Source organism: Schistocerca americana, chromosome 5, assembly GCF_021461395.2.
Source record: "Schistocerca americana isolate TAMUIC-IGC-003095 chromosome 5, iqSchAmer2.1, whole genome shotgun sequence".
Taxonomy (NCBI): Eukaryota; Metazoa; Arthropoda; class Insecta; order Orthoptera; family Acrididae; genus Schistocerca; species Schistocerca americana.
Window position 1 is genome coordinate 335,895,069 of NC_060123.1, and position 25,744 is coordinate 335,920,812.

Consider the following 25,744-nt stretch of genomic DNA (forward strand, 5'->3'; position numbering starts at 1 on the left):
TACTGTTGTAACTGTTGTAAATATTAAGTGTGAATATAAATTATATAAGACTCTAACAGCTCTCTAACATTTAATTATGAATTGGATAGAAACAAAATAAATAACTAGTTGGAATACAGAGTGCAGTCTAAATTGCTGGACTGATCTTTTGCCCAGGCTTACTGTTAATGTTATCTATCCAATGCCTTTTGGACAACCTTGTTTAGAACCATCGCTGTAGTTACTGTTACTGAATGTATCGATAATGGAAGACTTGATATTTTTTAGTGAATAATTCACACAAAGATCCTGATTTAAAACATAGAAGTTCCAAAATGGATTTATGAAACATCCTCAAGACTGAAAAACATTGTACTTTTCAAAATTCATTAAAGCTATGTCCAGCTGTGGATATCCTAAATTAGTTAAGGCCTGGTTTTCAGCATTTTTGAGTTTATGACTCCCATTCTGAGCATCTATGTTGTTTCCATGGCTCCCTTGTAAGATATCTTGTATAAACTGAAATAATTAGTAAAAAAAAAGTTGTGAATAAATTACTACTCACCTCAGAGCGACACTTGACCTTTCTTCTTGTTACACAACTTCTCAAATCTTGGCATCAAATGAGATACAGCTACCCTCATTTCCTTCTCTACTCAAAGTCTTGATCTGTATTCGGTTTTGGTTACAGCCACTAATGAAAACTGACTCTCACAGAGATAGGAGGTCGCAAAAGGAATTAAAACCTTTCTGACTCAAGCTTAGAAACTCTTTTCATGCTGAACACCAAAATATTGGCAATATCATTCATGAAAACTTCACATTTAGTGAAGAGTCTGGTGAAAGCTCTATCAGTTCCTCCTCTTCTGCGGTGTTGAATCCGGAAGGAGAATCATTACTGAAGGGATTTTGAACCCACTGAAACCTATCACAGTTATCAGGAAAGAATTTTTTTAAAATGAACATAAACATCAGATAAATGTCCTTCAGTTATAAAAATTCTGTAATGATCCTATATCATTGTCATTTGTAAAATACTGCAAACTTGGGGAAATAGTTCATTTCTCCTCCATCGTTCATTTTTCTCTTCAAAGGAAGAACTTCCTTTTGAAGGCCAAAACATTGTCAATAAGATGAATGAAGAGAGGTTCAGTTTCTCTCAGAGACTTATTCAGTGATCCCCCTGCGGGTCCGGGGTAAGAATAGGCCCGAGGTATTCCTGCCTGTCGTAAGAGGCGACTAAAAGGAGTTTCAACCGTTTCGGCCTTCTATGTGATGGTCCCCCTTGGGGTTTGACCTCCATTTTTCAAAATTCTACAGAAGTACGAGCCTTTTGGGGAAGGACACCTTACATGGTGTACCACTGGTCCTAAGTGCACTAAGACCTTGGCACTCAGCATTGCACCGGCGTTGTAACCATACCCATTATTCCTCAAATTGGGCCTAAACGCCTGATGGGTTGTCCAAGTTACGCCCATAGTGCATCTCCATCTGCACCAGCGATCATGATGGACTTTCCATGGCACCAGAAATCCAGCACGGTAGCCAGCCCGTTGTGGTGGGGTCGTCATGTACCCTCTAGGTTGTAGCCCCCTGACAACACAGGGATCGTACTGCCGATACCTGAGCTGCACCCTCCCCACGTTGGCCAAGGAGTAGATGCCCGTCTCCTTGGGGCATCAGGACTCCCGGCAATGGTCATCCTGCCAGGTGGCCCTTGCTGCGGCTGGGTGGCGCCCGTGGGGAGAGCCCCTGGTCGGAGTGGGTGGTATCGGGGCGGACGTTTCGCAGATGAAACGTCAACATGTATCAGGTCGCTCTGCGGCCGAGTCTTTCAAAAGAAAAGGTACCGTTTCTAGTTCTGGTTCTCCTGCCCTTTCCACCTTGGCCACTCCATGGGAGGAGGGACAGGCCCGCCGGCTTGGGGCGAAGTACTTCCCCCGCTATTTGGTCTGTTCTCGAACCGATGGGGGGACGTTCGCCACCTCCAAGCCCATGTTCTTTGTTCAGCACATTGAGGACGTCTTCGGGGAAATCGAGGCTCTCAGCAAGATGCGGTCAGGGTCCGTTCTTATCAAGACCACCTCTGCCACACAGTCGGCGGCACTCCAGGCGTGCGACCGCCTAGGGGACATCCCAGTATCCATTGTCCCACATCTGGCACTAAATAGGACGCAGGGGGGTTATTTTTCATCGTGACCTCCTGCTACAATCTGATGAGGAGCTCAGGGCCAACCTGGAGCGCCGCGGCGTGCATTTCGTCCGGCGAGTCCAGCGCGGCCCCAAAGACCGTCGCATCGACACCGGGGCTTTTATCCTCGCCTTCGAGGGGGACGTTCTCCCGGAGAAGGTAAAGGTGATGTGCTACCGGTGCGACGTGCGACCTTACGTCCCGCCTCCTATGCGCTGTTTTAGGTGTTTGCGCTTTGGGCACATGTCGTCCCGGTGTGAGGCTGAGCCCCTTTGTGGCAATTGTGGACGTCCTCTTCGTGAGGAACATACTTGCACCCCACCACCTCGGTGCATTAATTGTCCTGGCGTCCACTTGCCTAGATCCTCAGACTGCCCCGCCTATCAGAAGGAGAAAAAGATACAAGAAATCAAAACTTTGGATCGGCTCTCTTATTCTGAGGCCAGGAAGATGTATGACCGCCTTCATCCTGTGTCACTGACCACTTCGTTTGCCTCAGTTGTGTCCACTCCTTCCGCGGTATCCTCACCCCTATCCTGTCCCCCCTCCGCCTCCTCTGCCCATCAGGGGGCTCTGCCTCCGCCTCCCAAATCCCTCCCTTCCAAATCCTCCTTCCCCGTGGCCCCCACCCCCTCTGCCCCAGGGGCCACCCTTCCTCCTCCTCCTCCCCCCACGCCACCTGAGAAGCGATCCTCTTCTCAGGCGTCCATCGGGGAAACGTTCCGGACCCCAGCTTCCGAGGTCCGACGTTCCAAAACGGACCCCGCGCGTGAGGACCTTCTTCGGGTCCAGCCCACCATCCCTGTGCCTCCTCGGCCTTCCAAGAAGGCCTCCAAGAAGAAGTCTCTATCCCCCTCTCCACCCCGGCGCGTTTCGTCTGACGCTTCATCCGTGAGTCGCTGCTCCCGGCCGTCCTCAGTTTCGCCGGGACGCTCTGCTGCCAGGCGCTCCGCCGGCCTTTTGTCGGCAAATGATGCGGCCCCTCCTACACAATCAGGGACAGCGGCCGCAGCTGGCGACGAGTCGATGGAACCGGATCCGCCTCCCGTCGGTTGTAGCGTTGTTCCCTCGCAACCTGGCCCTCCGCGGCCATCGAGGTGACCAGCTCTTCCCCGTCTCGTTCCCCCAACTTTTTGACTAGCAATGGCGTTGTTTCATTGGAACATAAGAGGTATTCGATCTAATCGGGAGGAATTACAACTGCTCCTCCGCCTGCACTGTCCGCTCGTCCTTGGTCTCCAGGAAACCAAGTTGCGCCCGACTGACCGTATTGCCTTTTCCCACTATACCTCGGAGCGGTATGACCTCACCCCTGTGGACGGTATCCCAGCTCATGGTGGGGTCATGTTGCTCGTTCGGGACGATGTCTATTACCATCCCATCCCATTGACCACCCCACTCCAAGCAATAGCTATCCGCATTACTCTTTCTGCTTTTACTTTTTCAGTTTGTACCATCTACACTCCACCGTCATCTGCTGTTAGTCGAGCTGACATGATGCACCTGATCGATCAGCTTCCCCCGCCGTTCTTATTGTTTGGCGACTTCAATGCCCATCATCCCCTTTGGGGCTCTCCTGCATCCTGTCAAAGAGGCTCACTCTTGGCGGATGTCTTCAACCATCTCAATCTTGTCTGCCTCAATACCGGTGCCCCGACTTTCCTCTCGGACTCTACTCATACCTACTCCCACTTGGACCTCTCGATCTGTTCTACCACTCTTGCCCGTCGGTTCGAGTGGTATGTCCTTTCTGACACCTATTCGAGCGACCACTTCCCCTGTGTCGTTCGTCTCCTGCACCACACCCCATCCCCACGTCCTACGAGCTGGAACATACTGAAAGCTGACTGGGGACTTTACTCCTCCCTGGCGACCTTTCCGGACCACGATTTTCCCAGTTGTGACAGTCAGGTCGAATACCTCACGGCTGTTATTATCAATGCTGCCGAACGTTCCATACCTCGTACTACTTCTTCTTCACGTCGCGTTTCCGTCCCCTGGTGGAACGAGGCTTGTAGGGACGCTATCCGTGCTCGACGACGTGCTTTACGCACCTTTCGCCGCCATCCTACGTTGGCGAATTGTATTGAATACAAACGACTCCGAGCGCAATGCCGTAGAGTCATCAAAGACAGCAAAAAAGCTTGTTGGGCCTCTTTCACGAGCTCCTTTACCAGTTTTACTCCCTCTTCCATCGTTTGGGGTAGCCTGCGCCGGCTGTCGGGCATTAAGGCCCACTCCTCAGTACCTGGCCTGACCTCAGGTAATGAGGTCCTTGTTGATCCTGTGGCTGTCTCCAACGCCTTTGGCCGCTTTTTCGCGGAGGTTTCAAGCTCCGCCCATTACCATCCTGCCTTCCTTCCCAGGAAAGAGGCAGACGAGGCTCGGCGACCTTCCTTCCACTCGCTGAATCTGGAAACTTACAATGCCCCCTTTACTATGCGGGAACTCGAACGTGCGCTTGCACTGTCCCGGTCCTCTGCTCCGGGGCCAGATGCCATTCACGTTCAGATGCTGGCACACCTTTCTCCGGCGGGCAAAAGCTTCCTTCTTCGTACCTACAATCGCGTCTGGACCGAAGGTCAAGTCCCCATGCGTTGGCGTGATGCCGTTGTTGTTCCTATACCCAAACCCGGGAAGGATAGACACCTTCCTTCTAGTTACCGCCCCATTTCTCTTACAAGCTGTGTCTGTAAGGTGATGGAGCGCATGGTTAATGCTCGGTTAGTTTGGATTCTTGAATCTCGACGACTACTTACTAATGTCCAATGCGGCTTTCGTCGCCGCCGCTCCGCTGTTGACCACCTTGTGACCTTGTCGACATTCATCATGAACAACTTTTTGCGAAGGCGCCAAACGGTAGCCGTGTTCTTCGACTTGGAGAAGGCTTATGATACCTGTTGGAGAGGAGGTATCCTCCGCACTATGCACAAGTGGGGCCTACGCGGTCGTCTGCTCCTTTTTATTGATTCCTTTTTAACGGATCGAAAGTTTAGGGTACGTGTGGGTTCCGTATTGTCCGACGTCTTCCTCCAGGAGAACGGAGTGCCTCAGGGCTCCGTCTTGAGCGTAGCCCTTTTTGCCATCGCGATCAATCCAATTATGGATTGCATTCCACCTAATGTCTCAGGCTCTCTCTTTGTCGATGACTTCGCGATCTACTGCAGTGCCCAGAGAACATGCCTCCTGGAGCGCTGCCTTCAGCGTTGTCTAGACAGCCTCTACTCATGGAGTGTGGCAAATGGCTTCCGGTTCTCTGAAGAGAAGACGGTTTGTATCAACTTTTGGCGATATAAAGCGTTCCTTCCGCCATCCTTACATCTCGGTCCCGTTGTTCTCCCATTCGTGGACACAACTAAGTTTCTAGGGCTCACGTTGGACCGGAAACTGTGTTGGTCTCCACATGTCTCTTATTTGGCGGCCCGTTGTACACGTTCCCTTAATGTCCTCAGAGTTCTTAGCGGTTCATCTTGGGGAGCGGATCGCACTGTCCTGCTTCGCTTGTATCGGTCCATAGTCCGATCGAAGCAGGATTATGGGAGCTTCGTCTACTCGTCCGCTCGGCCATCCCTCTTACGCCGGCTCAACTCCATCCACCATCGGGGGATACGTCTTGCGACCGGAGCCTTCTACACTAGTCATGTCGAGAGTCTTTATGCTGAAGCTGCCGAGTTACCATTGACCTACCGGCGCGACATACTGCTGTGTCGGTATGCCTGCCGGCTGTTGTCTATGCCCGAACACCCCTCTTACAAGTCCTTCTTCGCCGATTCTCTCGACCGTCAGTACGGGTTGTATGTGTCTGCCCTGCTGCCCCCCGGAGTCCGCTTCCGTCGCCTGCTTCGACAATTGGATTTTGCCCTCCCTACCACCTTCAGAGAGGGTGAGAGCCCGCCACCACCTTGGCTCCAGGCTCCGGTTCGTATTTATCTCGACCTCAGCTCCCTCCCGAAGGAGGGTACTCTGGCTGCAGTGTATTGCTCACGGTTTGTCGAACTTCGTGCTCGACTTGCTGGTCACACCTTTATTTACACCGATGGCTCCAAAACTGACGATGGTGTCGGCTGTGCATTTGTCATCGGGACCGCCACCTTTAAGTACCGGCTCCTTGACCAATGTTCCAGCTTTACGGCCGAGCTTTTTGCTCTCCTTCAGGCCATTCAGTATGCCTGCCGCCACCGCCATTCATCGTATGTACTCTGCACTGACTCACTCAGTGCTCTTCAGAGCCTTGGGGCTCCCTATCCGGTCCATCCCTTGATTCAACGGATACAGCAGTCCCTCCATTCTTTCGCTGATAATGGCGGTTCTGTCAGCTTTCTGTGGGTTCCCGGACATGTAGGAGTGCCTGGGAATGAGGCTGCGGATGCTGCAGCCAAGGCTGCAGTCCTCCAGCCTCGGCCAGCCTCCCATTGTGTCCCGTCATCTGACGTTTGTGGGGATGTATGTAAGAGGCTTGTGTCCTTGTGGTGGCATGCTTGGTCATCCCTCCAAGGAAACAAGCTCCGGGCAGTAAAACCGCTCCCAACTGCTTGGACAACTTCCTCCCGACCATCTCGGCGCGAGGAGGTCCTTCTGACCAGGTTGCGGATTGGGCATTGGCGGTTTAGCCACCGCTACCTGCTCTCCGGTGACCCAGCCCCGCAGTGCCCTTGTGGTCAGGCATTAACGGTGCGCCATGTTTTATTGTCGTGTCCCCGTTTTAGTCAATTTCGTGTTGTCCTGTCCCTGCCATCTACCTTACCGGATGTTTTAGCTGATGACGCTCGAGCAGCTGCTTGTATTCTGCGTTTTATAACTTTAACTGGCTTGACCAAAGACATTTAACCTTTTTACTTATTTAATCTGCATCTTTGTCAGGTCCTTCTGATGTCCCCCCATCCCCTTGAGTTTTAGCAGATTCATTGTGCTCTAACACCAGTGACTGGGCGCTAATGACCTCAGCAGTTGAGCGCCCTTAAACCCTACAAAAAAAAAAAAAAAAAAAAAAAAAAAAAAAAAAAAAAAAAAAAAAAAAAAAAAAAAAAAACCTTATTCAGTGAGTTTAACTTCTCAGATATATCACATAAGTATACAACCTTCAGTAGAAAGTCAGTGCCTAATAAGCACTTAGCAATGATGTGATTTTCTTCTTCCACGTAAGAACTGACCTCTTGACTAAGTTCAAAATTGTGTGATAATACATTTCCCCTGGAAAGCCAATGAGTGCTGATATGAAATAGCAGAGATGTATGTTCAGTCCCCATATAGTGATGCATTTGTCTAAAAAATCTAGCTTTCTGAGGATGAGTTTTAATAACATTCACTGCATTTATGACAGTTTGCGGCACTTGATTCGTGTCAACACTCAAATGTGATGCAAGTGCTTCTCCGTGGATAATGCAGTGCATCCACATATCAGAATCTGTGCCACTGATAAGTGTTTGTAGACCACTGTAACACCCCAACATGGATCATGCACCATCAGTACACACGCCAACACAATGTACCCTGTTAATTTGATATTCTGTCATGCAGTTGTCCTCTATTATGATCTAATCTTTGCCTGTAGTACCTGTGTTTACTGCCCCCCCCCCCCCCCCCCCCCCAAAAAAAAAAAAAAAAAAAAAAAAAAAAAAAAAAATCAAAACTTCGTCATTAGTAAATCACACATAGCAATTTAAAGGAGCATCTCTACTGCTATCAGAGGTCCTATCAAACTGCAAACCGAACTCCCTTCCTATAATTTTTTCTATAATTTGTTCATGATGATTTGTCTCCCAAATCGTGAATTCAACGACTAACTGTAGTGTTATACAAACAAATGGGAAAAATTTGGACTCTACAAGCAGTAGTAGCACATGGTAGGATTAGTTTTTCCACAGTCGTATAGGCTTCGTAACGTTTTCCTAATCAGTAAACTACATGGTAGGATGCTAGAAGTGCTTTATTCAAGATTTTTGCCTGCTTTGAAAATGATGCTTTTTGTTCTTTCATTTGAGTCAGTTTCTTAGAAAAATATGTTCTTGGTTTGACCATGTTATTCTTATGAACTAATACTTTAATTTGCTAGGTAGGATATAAAAACAAAGTACTTTCAGACACACAACACAATGTGAACAGTTATCGTTTTTCACAACAGAGCACATGAAACCAAAATCTAAGTTACTGTTATCATATTTTCTATACTTGTGTTTCCTCTCATTACCACTTTCCTTGTTGTGCTCAGCAGGTTCTCACTTTTTGCTTCCACTTAACAAATTTTAAAAACTTTTCCATAGTTTATCAGCTGTATAACAATGTCACAATATAATAAAAAATGGGTTGCAAACACAGCAATAAATGTAAGTGTAACATGTGACAGTTCAATTTTGAGGTTACGACTGCTTATGCAGGCTGGCCAACATCTAATGTGGAATTCCTTGGAGGCCACACAGGTTGACATCTGAAATGGAATTTCCCACAACTGTCTTCTTTGCCCCTAACTGCGAAACAAATCCGTGGCACCCCAGATGATCAATCATTGTGCACCAGAGCATTGCAGCACATAAATTGAATACCACTGGCTTAGGGTAAATGCTGGTATGATTCAGCTTGTAAAGGACATGTGTGATTCCCTTCCCCATCATCCTCCTTTCAAAACTTGTGCTCCTTCTTCATTGACCTCATTGCTGGGATATTAAACCCCATACAAAATTTCCTTTTCCTCTATTTCAAAAGTCATGACAAGGACAATGTTGACAGTGTTTTTCACTAGTAGTGACATTGTCTGCAAAGAATTTAGTCACCAGGTAGAACAATAAGTAAGGACTCTTCTATCAGGAAATGTAGCTACTCACCAGCGCAAGTCCAGTAATTTATATTAAATTGCTTTGATTTCTCATAAGTTTTTTCTGCAGTAAAATTTCTCAGCTCATTTGGCAACAGTAAATCAGTTGTTCGTTTCCCAACATTTTACCATTCATCTTATCTGTCAGATTAGTCACTTCCAGACTATTTGCTCTTTCAGAAACTGGATATGTATCTAAATGGTTTAAGATTTGAGTCTATTGACAAGATCTGCCATGCTGACTGACAAACTGAATATAATTCTGAAAGAACATTTCTCTGAAGCCAGGAAGGATCTGAAAAGTAATCAAGAATGATGTATCTCATCAAATTCATTTCATGTTGAATAAATAAAGTGAAAACTCTTACTTAAGCCATTGATTTTGAATTTGTTATTGTCATAGTAAATGAAGCAGGCAAAAAGGAATATAAACGTCTCAAAAATGAGATCGACAGGAAGTGCAAAATGGCTAAGCAGGGATGGCTAGAGGACAAATGTAAAGATGTAGAGGCTTATCTCACTAGGGGTAAGATAGATACTGCCTACAGGAAAATTAAAGAGACCTTTGGAGATAAAGAACCACTTGTATGAACATCAAGAGCTCAGATGGAAACCCAGTTGTAAGCAAAGAAGGGAAAGCAGAAAGGTGGAAGGAGTATATAGAGGGTCTATACAAGGGCGATGTACTTGAGGGCAATATTATGGAAATGGAAGAGGATGTAGATGAAGATGAAATGGGAGATACGATACTGTGTGAAGAGTTTGACAGAGCACTGAAAGACCTGAGTCGAAACAAGGCCCCCGGAGTAGACAACATTTCATTGGAACTACTGACGGCCTTGGGAGAGCCAGTCCTGATAAAACTCTACCATCTGGTGAGCAAGAAGTATGAAACAGGCGAAATACCCTCAGACTTCAAGAAGAACATAATAATTCCAATCCCAAAGAAAGCAGGTGTTGACAGATGTGAAAATTACCAATCAGTCAGTTTAATAAGCCACAGCTGCAAAGTACTAACACGAATTCTATACAGACGAATGGAAAAACTAGTAGAAGCTGACCTCGGGGAAGATCAGTTTGGATTCCGTAGAAATGTTGGAACACGTGGGGCAATACTGACCTTACGACTTATCTTAGAAGAAAGATTAAGAAAAGGCAAACCTACATTTCTAGCATTTGTAGACTTAGAGAAAGCTTCTGACAATGTTGACTGGAATACTCTCTTTCAAATTCTAAAGGTGGCAGGGGTAAAATACAGGGAGCGAAAGGCTATTTACAATTTGTACAGAAACCAGATGGCAGTTATAAGAGTCGAGGGACATGAAAGGGAAGCAGTGATTGGGAAGGGAGTGAGACAGTGTTGGTCTCTCCCCGATGTTATTCAATCTCTATATTGAGCATGCAGTAAAGGAAACAAAAGAAAAATTCAGAGTAGGTATTAAAATCCATGGAGAAGAAATAAAAACTTTAAGGTTTGCCGATGACATTGTAATTCTGTCAGAGACAGCAACGGACTTGGAAGAGGAGTTGAACGGAATGGACAGTGTCTTGAAAGGAGGATATAAGATGAACATCAACAAAAGCAAAATGAGGATAATGGAATGTAGTCGAATTAAGTCGAGTGATGCTGAGGGAATTAGATTAGTAAATGAGACACTTAAAGTAGTAAAGGAGTTTTGCTATTTGGGGAGCAAAATAACTGATGATGGTCGAAGTAGAGAGAATATAAAATGTAGACTGGCAATGGCAAGGAAAGCGTTTCTGAAGAAGAGAAATTTGTTAACATTGAGTATAGATTTAAGTGTCAGGAAGTCATTTCTGAAAGTATTTGTATGGAGTGTAGCCATGTATGGAAGTGAAACATGGACGAGAAATAGTTTGGACAAGAAGAGAATAGAAGCTTTCGAAATGTGGTGCTACAGAAGAATGCTGAAGATTAGATGGGTAGATCATATAACTAATGAGGAAGTATTGAATAGGATTGGGGAGAAGAGAAGTTTGTGGCACAACTTGACCAGAAGAAGGGATCGGTTGGTAGGACATGTTCTGAGGCATCAAGGGATCACCAATTTAGTATTGGAGGGCAGCGTGGAGGGTAAAAGTCGTAGAGGGAGACCAAGAGATGAATACACTAAGCAGATTCAGAAGGATATAGGTTGCAGTAGGTACTGGGAGATGAAGAAGCTGGCACAGGATAGAGTAGCATGGAGAGATGCACAAACCAGTCTCAGGACTGAAGACCACACAACAACAGTGTCGTAGTTCAGGAACTTGGGGCTGCACTGATTGTATATTAAACTTAATATTTCATGTACAGGCACCAGGGTCATCTGTCTTCCTCTGTACCCGAGTGGACAGTCTGTCTGACAGATGTACGGGGTACATGACTTACATTCCCAGTACTGCCAAGATTTTTTCCTTGGTGGGAGGACTGAAATGGAGTGCACTCTGCCTCATGGGACCAGTTTAGGAGCTACCTGTAGGGAATGTATCAATTTTGGTTTGTGAAAGCCAACATTAAGAGCCAAGAGAGCAGGTTGTTATCAACCGACTACTATGTTCTGACATCAAATATAGACTGATATTGAGGATACTAAAGCACTTGAGTGATGAAGTGTGCACCATGAAGCCTGACCTTTTAATTAGTTAGTATAGAGACAAGTCGTCAGCAGGTTTTTTAAGGTAGGTGGCACCAGATGTCTGTGCAGAAGTCCAATTCCCATAAATTATAGGCCAGTGGTTTGTGACCATGGAGCTGGCACCCGATAGTGTCATAGGTGTGTTCCATGGGGTTCAGATCAGGTGAATTTGGTGGCGAAGACATCAGTGTGAATTCACAGTTCTGCTTCTCAAACGACTGTAACTACATGATCCTGTGCCCACTGCAGTTGTTACTGTCAGTGTCATTGGTCAACATGGGAACACAATGGGGGTCATCTGCTGCAGAACCCGAAGTACAGTTATGTCGACTGAATGGTGTGCTCTGAAACACTTGTGTTTGTAACAGTGTTGTATTCCATTGTCAGGTCTGCCAGAAGTGGTTGCCTATCTCACTGTACAGTGTGGGAAAGCCTCCACATATTATAGTGATGAGATGTGGATGTCCAACACCTTGTTGCTTACTCATAGCTTCAACCACTTTCTTTAGCTGCTCACATCATTTGCTTGCAAACAGTTGGCCAGCTTTGCAGATTCTGAAATGCTAACTCCAAGGTGTCCAGCCATAAAGAAAAACTGCCCTTGATTTGATTTAATCAGAGAGACGTAACAACAGCGGTCTTCTCCTGTCGCCCAAACCAAAACTAAGTTTATTGTGTGGTCTCTCTCCATGTCATTCTAGTAAAGCCATCCAGTGCCCTTTACTAGTGCTTCATTAAACACAATCACTTCAGGAATTTGTGATGCAAATATTTTGTGTATTTTTGCCTTCAGTGCATCGCATTGGAAGAGTGAATGTGTGCTTTCATCGCGTGCACCACATAGTCTACATTTGGGAACTTCTTTCTCTATTCCCATTATGTACAGATGTTGCTTGTAGTTTCCATGGCCAGCCATTAAACTTACTGTTCAAGCCCGGCATTGCAGAAGTTATCTTTAAACATGATTTTCATGTTTTTGTTTTTTGTTCTTTGTCCAAAGTTCTACATGCTGCCTTCTGATCCAGCTACAGTTTTGACTATAACACTTTTCCTGGAACTGACCAGCAGCTTTGCCTCCTCCCATGGAGCTATCTTGGACACCATATCCTTCAGTCAATCTCTTGTTCTTATCACTCCACAAAGTTTAGAGCACCTTTGTCCAGATAGGCCCTTCCTAATTTGGGGCCTTCACTTGCACCTTTCCCAGTCTTATCAACGAGAGCCATCTGAACTAGCTCCTCCTGCTGCAGGGTGATGGTATTAAGTGGCTGTCCTTGTTGGATTATCGCCACCCTAAAAACTATTTCCCTGTTTCCTACCTCTGCTTTTTCTGGAATTGGTTATCCTGGGAAGTGAGAGTTAAGGACTCCTGCCTTGTTCTCTCATTCTGTGCCTTATAGGTGGGAGGAATCTCTTTACCCACTTCAGTCTTAGAGAGTCTTTTCCCGAAGGTCTAATATTCCACTTTTTGGACTAGTCCTTCCCCCAATCCAGTTGTCGCAACAGTTTCCATTTATTAATTGCCTGATAGTTGGGTATTTGAGAAATCATCAAGTCCCTTAATTTTTGGATTTGTTTCTTTTTGGTCCCTTGAGAATTGGGGATATATTTGTCGATACCAGCAGAACACTGCACCATTGTAAGGCTAATTGCCCGAGGCAGTTACCTGGTATTCCTGAGGCTCCATTCACTACACAGCTTCCCATGTGTCACGCACTCCTTTGCATGGAACATGTCACTTGTTCCATCTGACACACATTTTCATGTAAATCGGATGGTCCAAGGAGGAGTACTAATCCCCCTCACCTCTAAAAGGATCTGTTTTTGCATGGAGTCAAGCTCCTCAGAAAAAGTAGATATACCCTTGAGGGGGAATCTGTCCTTCGGCGGAGTCCCTTATTTCGGTGGATTTCCCCATTTACAGCCCATATTTTCACTTATACGCCTTCCTTACCACATCATGTGCTTGCTACACCACCAGATGGCATTCAGGCTCGTGGTGGGCCTTGGTCCTAATGTTTTGGCTTGTCACTGTGTGTAAACAATATCAGAGAAAAGTTATCCTAATTGAGAGTGAAAAACCAAGTACTTGTATTCAGGAAAATCAAGTTGAAAACCCAGGGTTAACTGTTCAGAAAAATACAGGATTGAATAACAACAATATTATGAAAAGGATAGCTTGCTATCATACAGAGAAGATATTGAATCATAGACAGGTTCAATTAAAAGGCTATTGTACATTTAAGCTTTCAGTCTAAAGGCCTTCTTCTGAACTAGAAAACGGACACACATTCACACAAGCACATCTCACACACACACATGGCCACTGTCTGTCGCTGGACTGCTAACAGCAACACCAGCTGATGGGAGAAGCAATCTGGTGTGTGTGTGTGGGGGGGGGGGGGGGAGGGGCAGGGAAGGGCAGGGGAGGAATAGCAGGGTAGGGGTGGGGAAAGGTGTAGTGCTGCTTGTGGGATCATGCAGGGACTTCGGAACGCGCTAAGACAGAGTTGGGCTGCCAGGTTCATTCATGTGGTTTGGAGAAGGGGAGGGAGAGGAGTGGAACAGGAGAGAAACAGAGGAGGGGAAAAAATAGTAGTGGAATAGAAGGCTGTTTACTGCTGGAGTGGGAACAGGGAATGGGATGCAAAGGTGAGTGACGGGGGTAACGAAGGTTGAGACCTGGGGTGTTACGGGAATGTAGGGTGTATTGCGGGGAGAGTTCTCACCTGTACAATACAGAAAGGCTGGTGTGACAGAAGGGCCAGATGACACAGGCAGTGAAGCAATCATTGAAGTGAAGTACATTTTGTTGGACAGCATGTTCAGGAGCTGGGTGGTCCAGCAGTCAGTTAGACACAGTTTGTCGGTGGTCCTTCATGCAGGCAGACAGCTTGTTAATTGTCATGCCCATGTAGAAAACAGCACAATGGCTGCAGCTTAATTGGTATATCACCTCACTGCTTTCCCAAGTAGCACTTCCTTTGACAGAGTAGGAGATGCTTGTGACCAGGCTGGAGTATGTGGTGGTGGGAGGAAATATGGGACAGGTCTTGCATTTAGATCTGTTGCAGGAATATGAGCATTGAGGTAAGGGGTGAAGTAGTGATGGACAAGGATACTGCACAGGTTTAGTGGGCAATGGAATACCACAGTGTGAAGGGTGGTGAGGATGGTTGGGAGGACATTCCTCATTTCAGTGCACAAAGGTAGTCAAAACCCTGGGGAAGAATGTGATTCAGGTGTTCCAGTCTGCATGGTACTTCTGTGTCACTTGGCAGGGGGTCCTCCTTTGTGTCCAGATGGCAGGTAGGTAACTTGTGAGATAAGGAATGGAGATCAGCACATTGTACTTCACTTCAATGACTGCTTCATAACCTGTGCCATCTGGATCTTTCCTGCCACCACTAACTTTTCAGAATTGCACAGATGGAGCTCTTCCTGCAAGATATCCTATGTACCCATAAACCCCCTGGCCTCAGACTTCGCTAGTCCCTGTTCTTCACCTACCTAACCCTCTCCCTGCTCCCATCTCAGCATTACACAACCTTCTATCTCAAGAACATTACCACTAGTCTTTTCCCCTCCTGTACTTCCCTCCTTTTCTGCTCCCCACCCTGACCCCCCCCCCCCCCCCCTCAATCAATCTTCCTGACAGAACCTAGCAGCCCTTCTCTGGCCCCCACCACATCCCTGCATGCTCCATCAAGCAGCACAACTTCCCCACCCCTACTGTGCTGTCTTTCCCTGCCCCAGCCTCCTCCTCTCCCCCCACCACCAATGCCAATTTGTTTCTCCCATCATGTGCTGTTGCAGTTCACAGTCCAGCTACAGTGGCTAGATGCAGTGATCGTGTGTCTGTGAGTTATGCTTGTGAGAATGAGTGAGTGTGTGTGTGTGTGTGTGTGTGTGTGTGTGTGTGTGTGTGTGTGTGTGTGTGTGTTTTCTACTTCAGAAGAAGGCCTTATGGCTGAAAGCTTTGATGTATAGCAGTCTTTTCATTGTATGTGTCAGTGACTCTGCATCTCCTCTATATGGTGAGTAGCAGTCAAGCCTTTTGATAATGTTAGAGTTAACTGTTGATGTTCTCATTCCATAATGTTCGCATGAGTTGTGCAAATACAAATCAAAACTGGCTTGAGTCACTTTGAAGAAGCATTGTCCTCTGCTACCGTTGCCAAAACTGGGCTGGCGGATTAGACCCTTTGGCTCATCTTTTGCTGGTATGTTAAAATTTAACCAAAAAATAATAAAAAATGAATGTATGGGAGGTTTTAAATAAGAACCAACCTTGTGCTACAGGCATTTTATTTTTTATCATGCAGCATATTGAAATCTGTCATTATAAAATAGTCCGCTCTCAGGTGACTCACCATTACCAACTTTTATTTCCTTGCTGAAATGCATTGTTTGGAATGGTGTCAAGTTCTCACATCTCTGAATCCTGTCTGTTCTCTGAAAACATTTTCTGTTTTACTTGATTGTGATATTGAGAAACAGGATGAGGTCTTCCGGTGGCAAATTAGGAGAATGGTGTTAGTGGACACAAGAGTTGTGCAATATTTTGCTGCTTTCCTATATCATAAGCAATTTGTTATATGGTATGCTTTTATGATACAAAATCTAAATATTTACCTACAATTCAGACCTCTTTCTGCAAAGTTCTTGCAAACTTGTTAAAACCCTTCTACAGCAGTGTTATAAATTCAAGATATCCAGTAACTTTCCAATTTTCAGAACCTTGATGTTGAATAAGTGCATTCTTGCTTTCTCTGGTCAAGTGATGAACTGCTTCCCAACCTACCATGACATTTCATTTTTGCTTCGGTGTTATTGTCCTAGACAAGTCTATCTTCTGCCACAACATAACCAGCAAATTTAATCACTGTTTGCATTCTCAACCATCTCCTGACTGATATTCATGCTATACAGTTCCTTTCACCTTTCAATGACCAAAGGATGAATTTTGTAATGGCACAATTCATGTAAAGTTCTTTCATTACAATTTTGTGCCATGAGTTCAGTCAAAACCTCTCTATCAACAAACAATATGTATGTGAATCACCACTAGACTCTCCACATGGTGGTAATCTGTTGTTGAGGAAGGTCCCCCCCCCCCCCCCCCCCCTCCTCCCCCACACACATCCTCATGCCATTGGTCTTCATTGATCAACCATTTACCCTCTTTGAAAGATTTCAACTCACATTGCACTACATTCATTCATTGTGTTCTGTAAATCCCATCAAGATAAAGAATCTTCAGAGATGGGAAATGAGTCAAGATGCACATTAACACAAGCCAGAGACATCACATAAATATAATCTGTATACTGTATTAGCAATAAACTATCACTATACATCTACATCTATGTACGTACTCCACAAGCCACTGTAGGGTATACGGCAGAAGGTACCTTGTACCACTGCTAGTCTTGTCCTCTCCAATTCCACCTGCAGTAGGGGAAAATGACTGTCTGCGTGCCTCCATGTGAGCCCAAATTTCTCATATCTTGTCTTTGTAATAGTTATGCAAAATGTATATTGGTGGTAGTAAAATAGTGTGACAGTCAGCCTCAAATGTCGGTTCTCTAAATTTTTCAATAGTGTTCCTCAAAAATAACACCTTCACTCTAGGAATTCCCATTTGAGTTCCTGAAGCATGTTGTTTGAAGCTACTGATAACAATTATAGCAGCCTGCCTCTGAATTGCTTCAATGTCTTACTTTAGTGCGACCTGGTGTGGACCCCAAACTCAAGCATTACTCAAGAATAGGTTGCACTAGTGTCCTATGTGTGGTCTCCTTTATAGGTGAACCACCTATTCCCAAAGTTCTCCCAATAAACCAAAGTCAGTCACTCACCTTCTCTACCATAATTCTCAAATGCTCGTTCCATTTCCTATCACTTTACAATGTTTCACCCAGATATTTAAACGATGTGACTGTGTCAGGGTGGACACTACTAATGTTGTTTCTGAACATTACAGGTTGGCTTTTCCTACTCATCCACATTAACTTGCATTTTTATAGAGAGAAAGCTACCATTCATCACACCATCTAGATATTTTATCTAGGTCACCTTGTATCATTCTACAAACCTTGAACTTCAACACCTTCCCATTCGCCATGGCATCATCAGCAAACTACCGTAAATTGTTGCTCACCCTGTCCATCAGATCATTTATGTGAACAGAAAAAAATAGTGGTCCTATCATGCTTCCTTGGAGCAGGTCTGATGGTACACTTGTCACTAATGAACACTCACTGTCGAGGATGACTTACTGGGTTATATTGCTTAAGTAGTCTGTGAGCCCCTTACATATCTGGAAACCTATTCCATATGCTCATATGTTTATTAACAGTCTCCAGTGGGATGCCGTGTTAAATGCTTCCTGGAAATCTAAAAATATGGAATCTACCTGTTACCCTTCATCCATAGTTCACAGTGTATTGTGTGAGGAAAAGGTCAGCTGAGTTTTGCAGGAGCAATGCTTTCTAAAACCTTTCTAATTTGTGGGCATAAGCTTCTCAGTCTCAAGGAACTTTATTTTATTTAAACTGAGAATATCTTGAATTCTACAACAAACTGGTATTAAGAATAGCGATCTGTAATTTTGTGGGTTCCTTATTTTACCCTTTTTATGTACAGGAATCACCTGCGCTTTTTCCCAGTCACTTGGGACTTTGTGTGGGGCCAGAAGTGTGTCATAAATGCAAGCTAAGCAAGGGCCCAGTACTGTAGAGTACTTTTTGTAAAACCGAATTGGAATTCCATTGAGACCTGGTGACATTTGTTTTCAGTGCTTTCAGTTGTTTGTCTATGCCAGGAATGCTTGTCACTGTGTCATTCATATAGTAGTCTGTTCCATGGTCACATGACAGTATGTTTGTAAGATTCTCCTATGTGAATGATTTCTTTAATGCAAAATTTAAAACTTCAGCTTTTGTTTTGCTATCTTGTGCTGTCACATCAGACTGGTCAGTAAGTGATTGGATGGAAACATTAGACCCACTTAGAAATTTTATATAGGACTATAATTCTCTTGTGTTCTTGGCCAGATATTTAGCTATGTTACAAGAGTGATAGTAATAAGTGCCTCGTGCATAGATCTTTTCACAGAAGCGCAAATAACTACTAACCTTTGCCTGTCATCATTTGCATGTCCTCCTTTGAATCAAAAGTGCAATAGTCTTCTCTTGCTCACCATTTTCCTAATTATGTTCTTAAACCATGGTAGGTCTTTTCTGTCCTTAATCCACTTACTAGGCACATTGTTCTTCAGTCCACGATTTACAGTCTATTTAATCTTTGCCAGAATTCCTCTATGTCTGTATTACTGGAACTACGTGATGTCAGTTGATTCTGTAAATGAAATGCATACAATTGCTTATCTTCTCTTTCTAGCAGAAACACTCTCCAAGCCTTCTTGACTGATAAAAGGTGGCAATGCTTATGCCATGCAAATTTAATAGAGTAAGTCTGCCTCCACAGCTGAGGTGTCAGGACTGGGTTTGATTCCTGGTACTATCAGAGATTTTTCTTTGGTGAGGACTGGATGCGGTGCACTCAGCCTAGTGATGCCAATTGACTAAATAATAGTGGCTCCAGGCCATTAAAACTGACAACAGCCTGGAAAGCACTGTGGTGATGCCACACTCCTCCATACCACATCCAGTGACACCAATTGCAAAGGATGGCAAGGTGGTCAGTCAATGCCAATGGGAGTTGTGGGTGAAGTTTATATTTTTTAAGTTAGTTACCCTGATCCATAGATCAAATTCACAATTAATATTATGATGTGGAACAGTTCAACAGAACAAACATAGAATACTGATACAAAACTAAATAAAATTATTTGTACAGCTGCAAGCTGGCCATTTAGAGTTTTTTTAAGGGCTAATTACATATAAATTTTATTTATTTACATTTTTTCAAGAAATCACTGAGCTTGAAGACTACACCAAACATCATACATAGGCAGAGCTATAAATTGATAAAAATAATACTTGCATATATTGTAGCAGGGGTGCATGTATTCATCTTAATATTCTAAATATATCACATACTGCAACAGATGACTTGTAGCTTGGAATTCACCGAATGAATACAAACATCAGTTTACTAGGAAAGTTTTCAACTCCCTGGGGGACAGCTTTGCTTCACAAATTTCTAAACTACGTGGCAGCTTGTTGGACCATATTTGCTCATTACTCTAAGGACTATTGAGAGGTTAATTTTAATTTTGTCCTCTGCCTGAAGTAGTTACATTTACTTCCAGTATTGTAATTATATATATCACAGCACTCATTTAATTTGCATTTCCTAGTCATAAACGATACAACAAGCCTCTACAAATATAAGGAACACATTGTTAAATGTGTAACAAAGTTGGGGGAAGGATAGATTGCTACATTGGTACTCATTTTAAAGATGACCCATTGAGTTGCAGACACACACAACAGAAATACTGTTACACATTACAGCTTTTGGCCAAAACTGCCTTCAACAAAGAAAACACACACACAACCAAGCACACCTCATGCACACATGACCTCTACGACTGGCAGCTCTGATCGGAATGTGACTGTCACTTCAGCAGCAGTCTGGAATGGGTGGGGAAGGGAAGAGGAGAGAGAGAGAGAGAGAGAGAGAGAGAGAGAGAGGGGGGGGGGGGGGAATAGGAGGGTAAGAGTGGAGGCAGAGTGCTGTCTGGCAGAGCATGCAGGGGCTAGACTGTCAGGTGCAACATCGGGATGTAAAATGGGCAGAGGAAAAGGAGAGTAGCAGGGAAGGTGAAAGGGCAAGCGGGTACATTGGCAGAGGGTGGCACACGAAGAGGGTGAGAGAATGTGAAATGAGAGGAGGTGATAGGACAAGGGGATGGAAACTGTTGGGTGGAGGATGTGGGAAAAGTAAATTACCTTAGGTTGAGGCCAGGATATTTTCAGGAATGGAGAATGTGTTGTAACTCCCATCTATGCAGTTCAGAAAAGCTGGTGGTGGAGGGGAGGATCCAGGTGCCCCAGGCCATGAAGCAGCCATTGAAATCAAGCATGTCATATACATCTGCATATTGTGCTACAAGGAGGTCTACTTTGCTCTTGCCCACAGTTTGGGGGTGGCCATTCATTCTGGTGGACAGCTGGTTGGTAGTCATACCAATCGAGAAAGATGTACAGTGGTTGCAGCAGAACTTTGATGCTTTCACTGGTGGCCCTGCCTCTAATGATGTAAGATGAACCTGTGACAGGACTGAGATATGAAATGCTATGTCGGTGGATTGGACAGATTTTGTACCTGGGTCTTTCACGCCTCTGTGCCAAGGGGTTGGGATTTGGAGTGGGATAAGGATGGAATGGGTTATTGTGGAGGTTGGGTGAGTGACAGAACACCACTGTAGAAGGGGTAGGAAGGATCTTTGGTAGGATGTCCCTTATTTCAAAGCATGATGTGATTCAGTTGTTCCAGTCGGGGGAGGGGGGGGGGGGGGAGATTGGGTAATGAAGAGGCACTCTTTTTGTAGATGGCTCTGGTGGTGGTAAGATGATAGGGGACGTGTTTGTGAAGACCATCAGCATACTGACAAAGGGTGTTGTTGTTACTGTTGATATGCCATCTGCAGGTGGCACGGCTGTGTGGGATGGATTTTTTTGATGTGGAGAGGGTGGCAACTGTCAAATTGCAGGTACTGTTGTAGGGTTTGATGTGGACAGAGGTGTGGATAGAGCCATCAGAGAGGAGGTGTTCAAGTCTATGAAGGTGGTGTGCTGGTTTGAGGAAAACCAGATGAAGCAGATGGGAGAGAAGGTGCTGAGGTTGTGAAGGAATGAGGATAAGGTGTCTTGGCTTTTTGAGTCCAGATCATGAAGATTTCATCAATGAATGTGAACCATTCCAGTGGTTTGGGGTTTTGGGAGGCAAGGAAGGTTTCCTCTAGATGACCTATGAACAGGTTTGCTGTGCTGTGGGTTTGTTTCTATACCTTCACTTCAAAGGAGTAGTAGTTGTGAGGTAGGATAAAGTTAGTAAGGTGTATTAGGAATGAGGTAGTGGGTTTGGAGTCTGAAGAACATTGGGAAGAGTGGTGTTCAATAGCATTAAGACTATGGGCATGATGGATGTTGGTGCATAGGAAGTTGGCTCAACAGTGATGAGTAGGAATTCAGCAGATAAAGGAGTCGGAATGATGGAGAGTCGGTGAAAGGAGTGGTTGGTATCCTTGACCTGGGAGACTGGATTACGGGCATCTGGTTGGAGGTGTTGATCAATGAGAGTCAAAATCCTTCCAATGGCGGCACAATAACTGGCTACAATGCGGCGTCCACGTTTGTTGGGCTTGTGAATTTCAGGGAGCATGTAGAAGGTGGGTATGTGGGATGTCATAGGGTGAGTAGGAAAATGGATTCAAGGGAGAGACTCTGGAAGGAACCTAAGGCTTTAAGCAGGAATTTGACATTATGTTGGTATTCTGGTGTGGGATCACTCTGGCATAGTTTATAGGTAGCCAAGTCAGACAATGCCAGAGGCCTTCAGCCTAGTACTCATTGCGACTCATTATGACAGTGGTGGCAACTTTGTCTGCAGGGACGATGATTAGATCATGATCTGTTTTCAGGCTGTGTGTGGCTGTCCTTTCCTCTTTTGAAAGGTTGGTATTCTAATGAACAGGGTGTGTACGAGCCAGGACAACTGGGAGATCCGGTAAAAACCCGGGAATTTTTTCATCCGAGAGAAAACCGGGAAAAAACCAGGAATTTTTCATTGTTTTTGTTCTCAGTTAAATTTTTGTAGTTTTGACTGGTAAGAACCAATACTCTAACAAAGGATATTACTGTATCCTGCTACTGCAGAATAATACTGCAGCCATAAAACGTGAACAAGAGACAAAACTAAAATAAAACTTAAATTGCAAAAGAAGTGTGTCATATACAGCCACAAAACACAGTGCTCATACAAGCGTCTGCCAACAGCCAAATGTGTCAAAGGCTTTAGGAAGACTATGCAATGCTTCGTAACAACAAATTGCCTCCAATGAGCATGACGTCACAACTGTTAACATTAGATTTGTTTTAGCAGTTACGAGTGGGATCATGCACATGCGCAGTTGAGTAGTATCTTCTTCCGCTTCTGCCTACAGAAACATGGCTTTTGGCTGTGTAAGCATCTTCCCGGTGTATCCAAGAAAATGAAATTTTGACAGAAAATTTTTGGCCAGATCACTATACTAGCAAGGGCCATTTGTACAGTCTCCGGCTGGCAGCCGATCTAGCAGCAGGTCTATTCTGGAAGTAGGGCGGAAAACGCATTGTACGAACACGTAACAATGCCTAACCAGAGAATAATTGTGGGATAACTAAACTGGTGATTCTGGCAGAGTTAGTGAAGTTAACCGGTGAATAACCTTTGACATTGGCAGGAATAGATACAGAATTAGTGATGACAACATTGTTTGTTAGAACGAGGAAGGAGAAGAAACGGGGACATCACACAAATTATGGAAGAATAAGACGATTCCAAATTTCTATAAAAATTTCACACTACTACTTTTCGATCTCATGCTTGAGAAACCGGAGCGTATGAATGAAGTGTAAAACTATTTCCTAACGTAAAGGTTTTTGCTTGTAGTAGTCCTAATAGGCATTTGATATTGGTACTTTGTGAATTATATTCTGCCGTGTTGTAAAAATGACCATTTCTGCCAAAACAGTCTCAATTATTTGGCGTGTGTTACAATTGCTGCAGTATTATAAAGGCCTATTTTGTTTTAGCTCGCAGACAGTGACAAAATATAGGTAATCAGGTTGAGAAACCACACCAGTCTTGGGCCTATTTGTAGTTACAGCTTTTTCAGTATTAGACAACGACATTCTATTTCTCAAGTAGCAAAACTTTTGACGAACTTTGGTGAGGTAACAGATCCTTTCGCAGAAAGGAAAGCACACCATGTAAGGTTGTAGCAAGATTAGAGAGAAAAAAATTCTAGGAGCTAAGGATTGAAGAAATGTGTACGGTCTTGCTTGTCTCTTCTCTTTACCGGCTTTATGTATCCTATACTTAGTTTTATGTCACAAAAAGCAGCAAGTTGTTAGCTAATAGGGAATAAAGAATGCAAATTTTCTGAAGAGGTGTTTTTTAAAAAAAAAGAAAAAAGAGGGGCAGGATGTCAAACCGGCCGACTGAAAGCAGGAGAGGCTCCATAGGACATTTCAATTTCTGCTGTCCTGAATATAGTTTGATGGCATCCAGTACAAAATATACACGTTTCAATTCCACAGACCGAAATACAGTGACGTGCGATAGAAGAATGCTGTGTGAAGAGGTGTGGCACTGCACTTTGGCACACTTAAGATCAGATAACATGTCTTACAATTCCTCGTACACATATGTTGTATGTATCAGAGTCTTCAGAAAGATGTGCACTACAAAATGAACGTATTTTTGAAAATTCGATTTTTTAAATTTTTGACGTCCTATCTCAAACGCTCGAGCGACGCCACTATCTACTATTGCCCCGGTTCGGAAATATCGTAGATACGGGTCTGATGCGCAGAGCAGTCTTAGTTATAATAGGGAAGCGGGTAGTCTGCATGTGACCCGTGTTTACATTTAGTGATTTTGCTGTTTCCTCTTTGTGTACTGCACTCATGTCAAATGAAAACAAAATTGATTTCTTTGGCCGGGAGCTATCATGTGAATTAAAATACATTCACGTAATTACGGAAGGCTAAAATACGTTATTAGTTTCAGATTTTATTTTATTTCCACCTTTCTGACAGTCAAGCATTAAGTGCCATGCAGAACAATGAAGTTATTTTTTATCGGTTTGCTGAAGAAATTTTCTTTTATTAATCTTTTCCGCTGAGGCAGTCAGTATATTTGAAACAAAGGGTTTAATTTCAGACTATTGGCTAGTTTCAACTGTTCAGTGCATTTCAAGTGTACGTTTTCATCTTCTAGCATGTATGGCATTATGCCATAACAAAGAACCAGACATGAGATAACAAAGTACTGGTACCCAAGGAAATTTACATCCCGAAACCACATGGAAAAGCTTAATATCAGGTCGATGCGCACTTCACTGGGAATCTGGGACTCATTTAAAAATCAGCTCTTTGATGACGAGCCACTTAGAAGAATTTATAGCCCAGAAGATTACGTCGTTATTCAAAAAATGTACTGGCACATTTGTGTGATATATCTTAAAATGCAATATGTGCATAAAAGACCAACATTATATGTGAAAGCTTAGCTTCTCTTGCAGTGTATTGGCCTCAGAGACCAATATTATATGTGAAAGCTTTGTTTTTCTTGTAGTAATATTATATATATTAATTTAAACCATTACCTTTTCCTGTTCGTGTGTTCGTGCTACTGAACAGTGATGTTGCTATTGGCTGACTACACCACGTGTCCGAAGCTCTGAATATCCGCTGTCATTGGCTGGCGAGATCATGTGACATGAGCTATGACTGGCTTACAAATACGCATCGCAATCTCTATTGCAATGCTTCGGAAAGTAACATGTGGTGTTTGGTGGAATTCGAATTTATACTTTCGTAATACGAAAATATGCAGTGTACATGTTACTGCACATCAAACATCTTTCCAAAAGGTGTTTATTTCCAAAGCGCCAGGAAATTCTACGCCCATATATAAAACCATAACCATTCAAAGGATTGATAAGCTGTACAGTTCCGAGAGAAAATATACTGTCAATTAACAGGGAAAAACTATGTTTCAGCCCGGGAGAAAGTGTATTTTTAACTGGGAAATCCGGGAATTTTTTTTCCTTGTCCATGTATACACCCTGAATGAAGGATAGTGTAGCCAAGTTGGAGGTAAGGAGTTCCTGGAAGGGACTGAAGAGTGGTTAGGTAGGATTGGGGGAGGAGCACAGTTGGTAAAGTTGACGGTAGCATTCCGGAATTGTTTGGGTTCTGGATTTGGAGTGTTGATAGAGAGTTTTCGGGGATGTGACAAGATGAAAAGATCTGATAGGCTGTGTCTGGGTGTTATTAGGGGTTGGCTAGGAGGAACACTGAAGTAGGATAGGGGTATCACAAGATGGCAGTAGGATGTTACCAAATTGGGTAACTTATGGAGGTGGTGTCTGGACTGCTCTTTCCA

The 25,744-nt window shown here is 44.2% G+C and overlaps 1 protein-coding gene across 1 annotated transcript in view; it reads left to right on the plus strand.

The window, feature by feature from the left end:
* Window positions 1–25,744, plus strand: part of LOC124615331 (golgin subfamily A member 2-like) — a 120,609-nt gene that overhangs the window by 30,868 nt on the left and 63,997 nt on the right. The window lies entirely within an intron of this gene.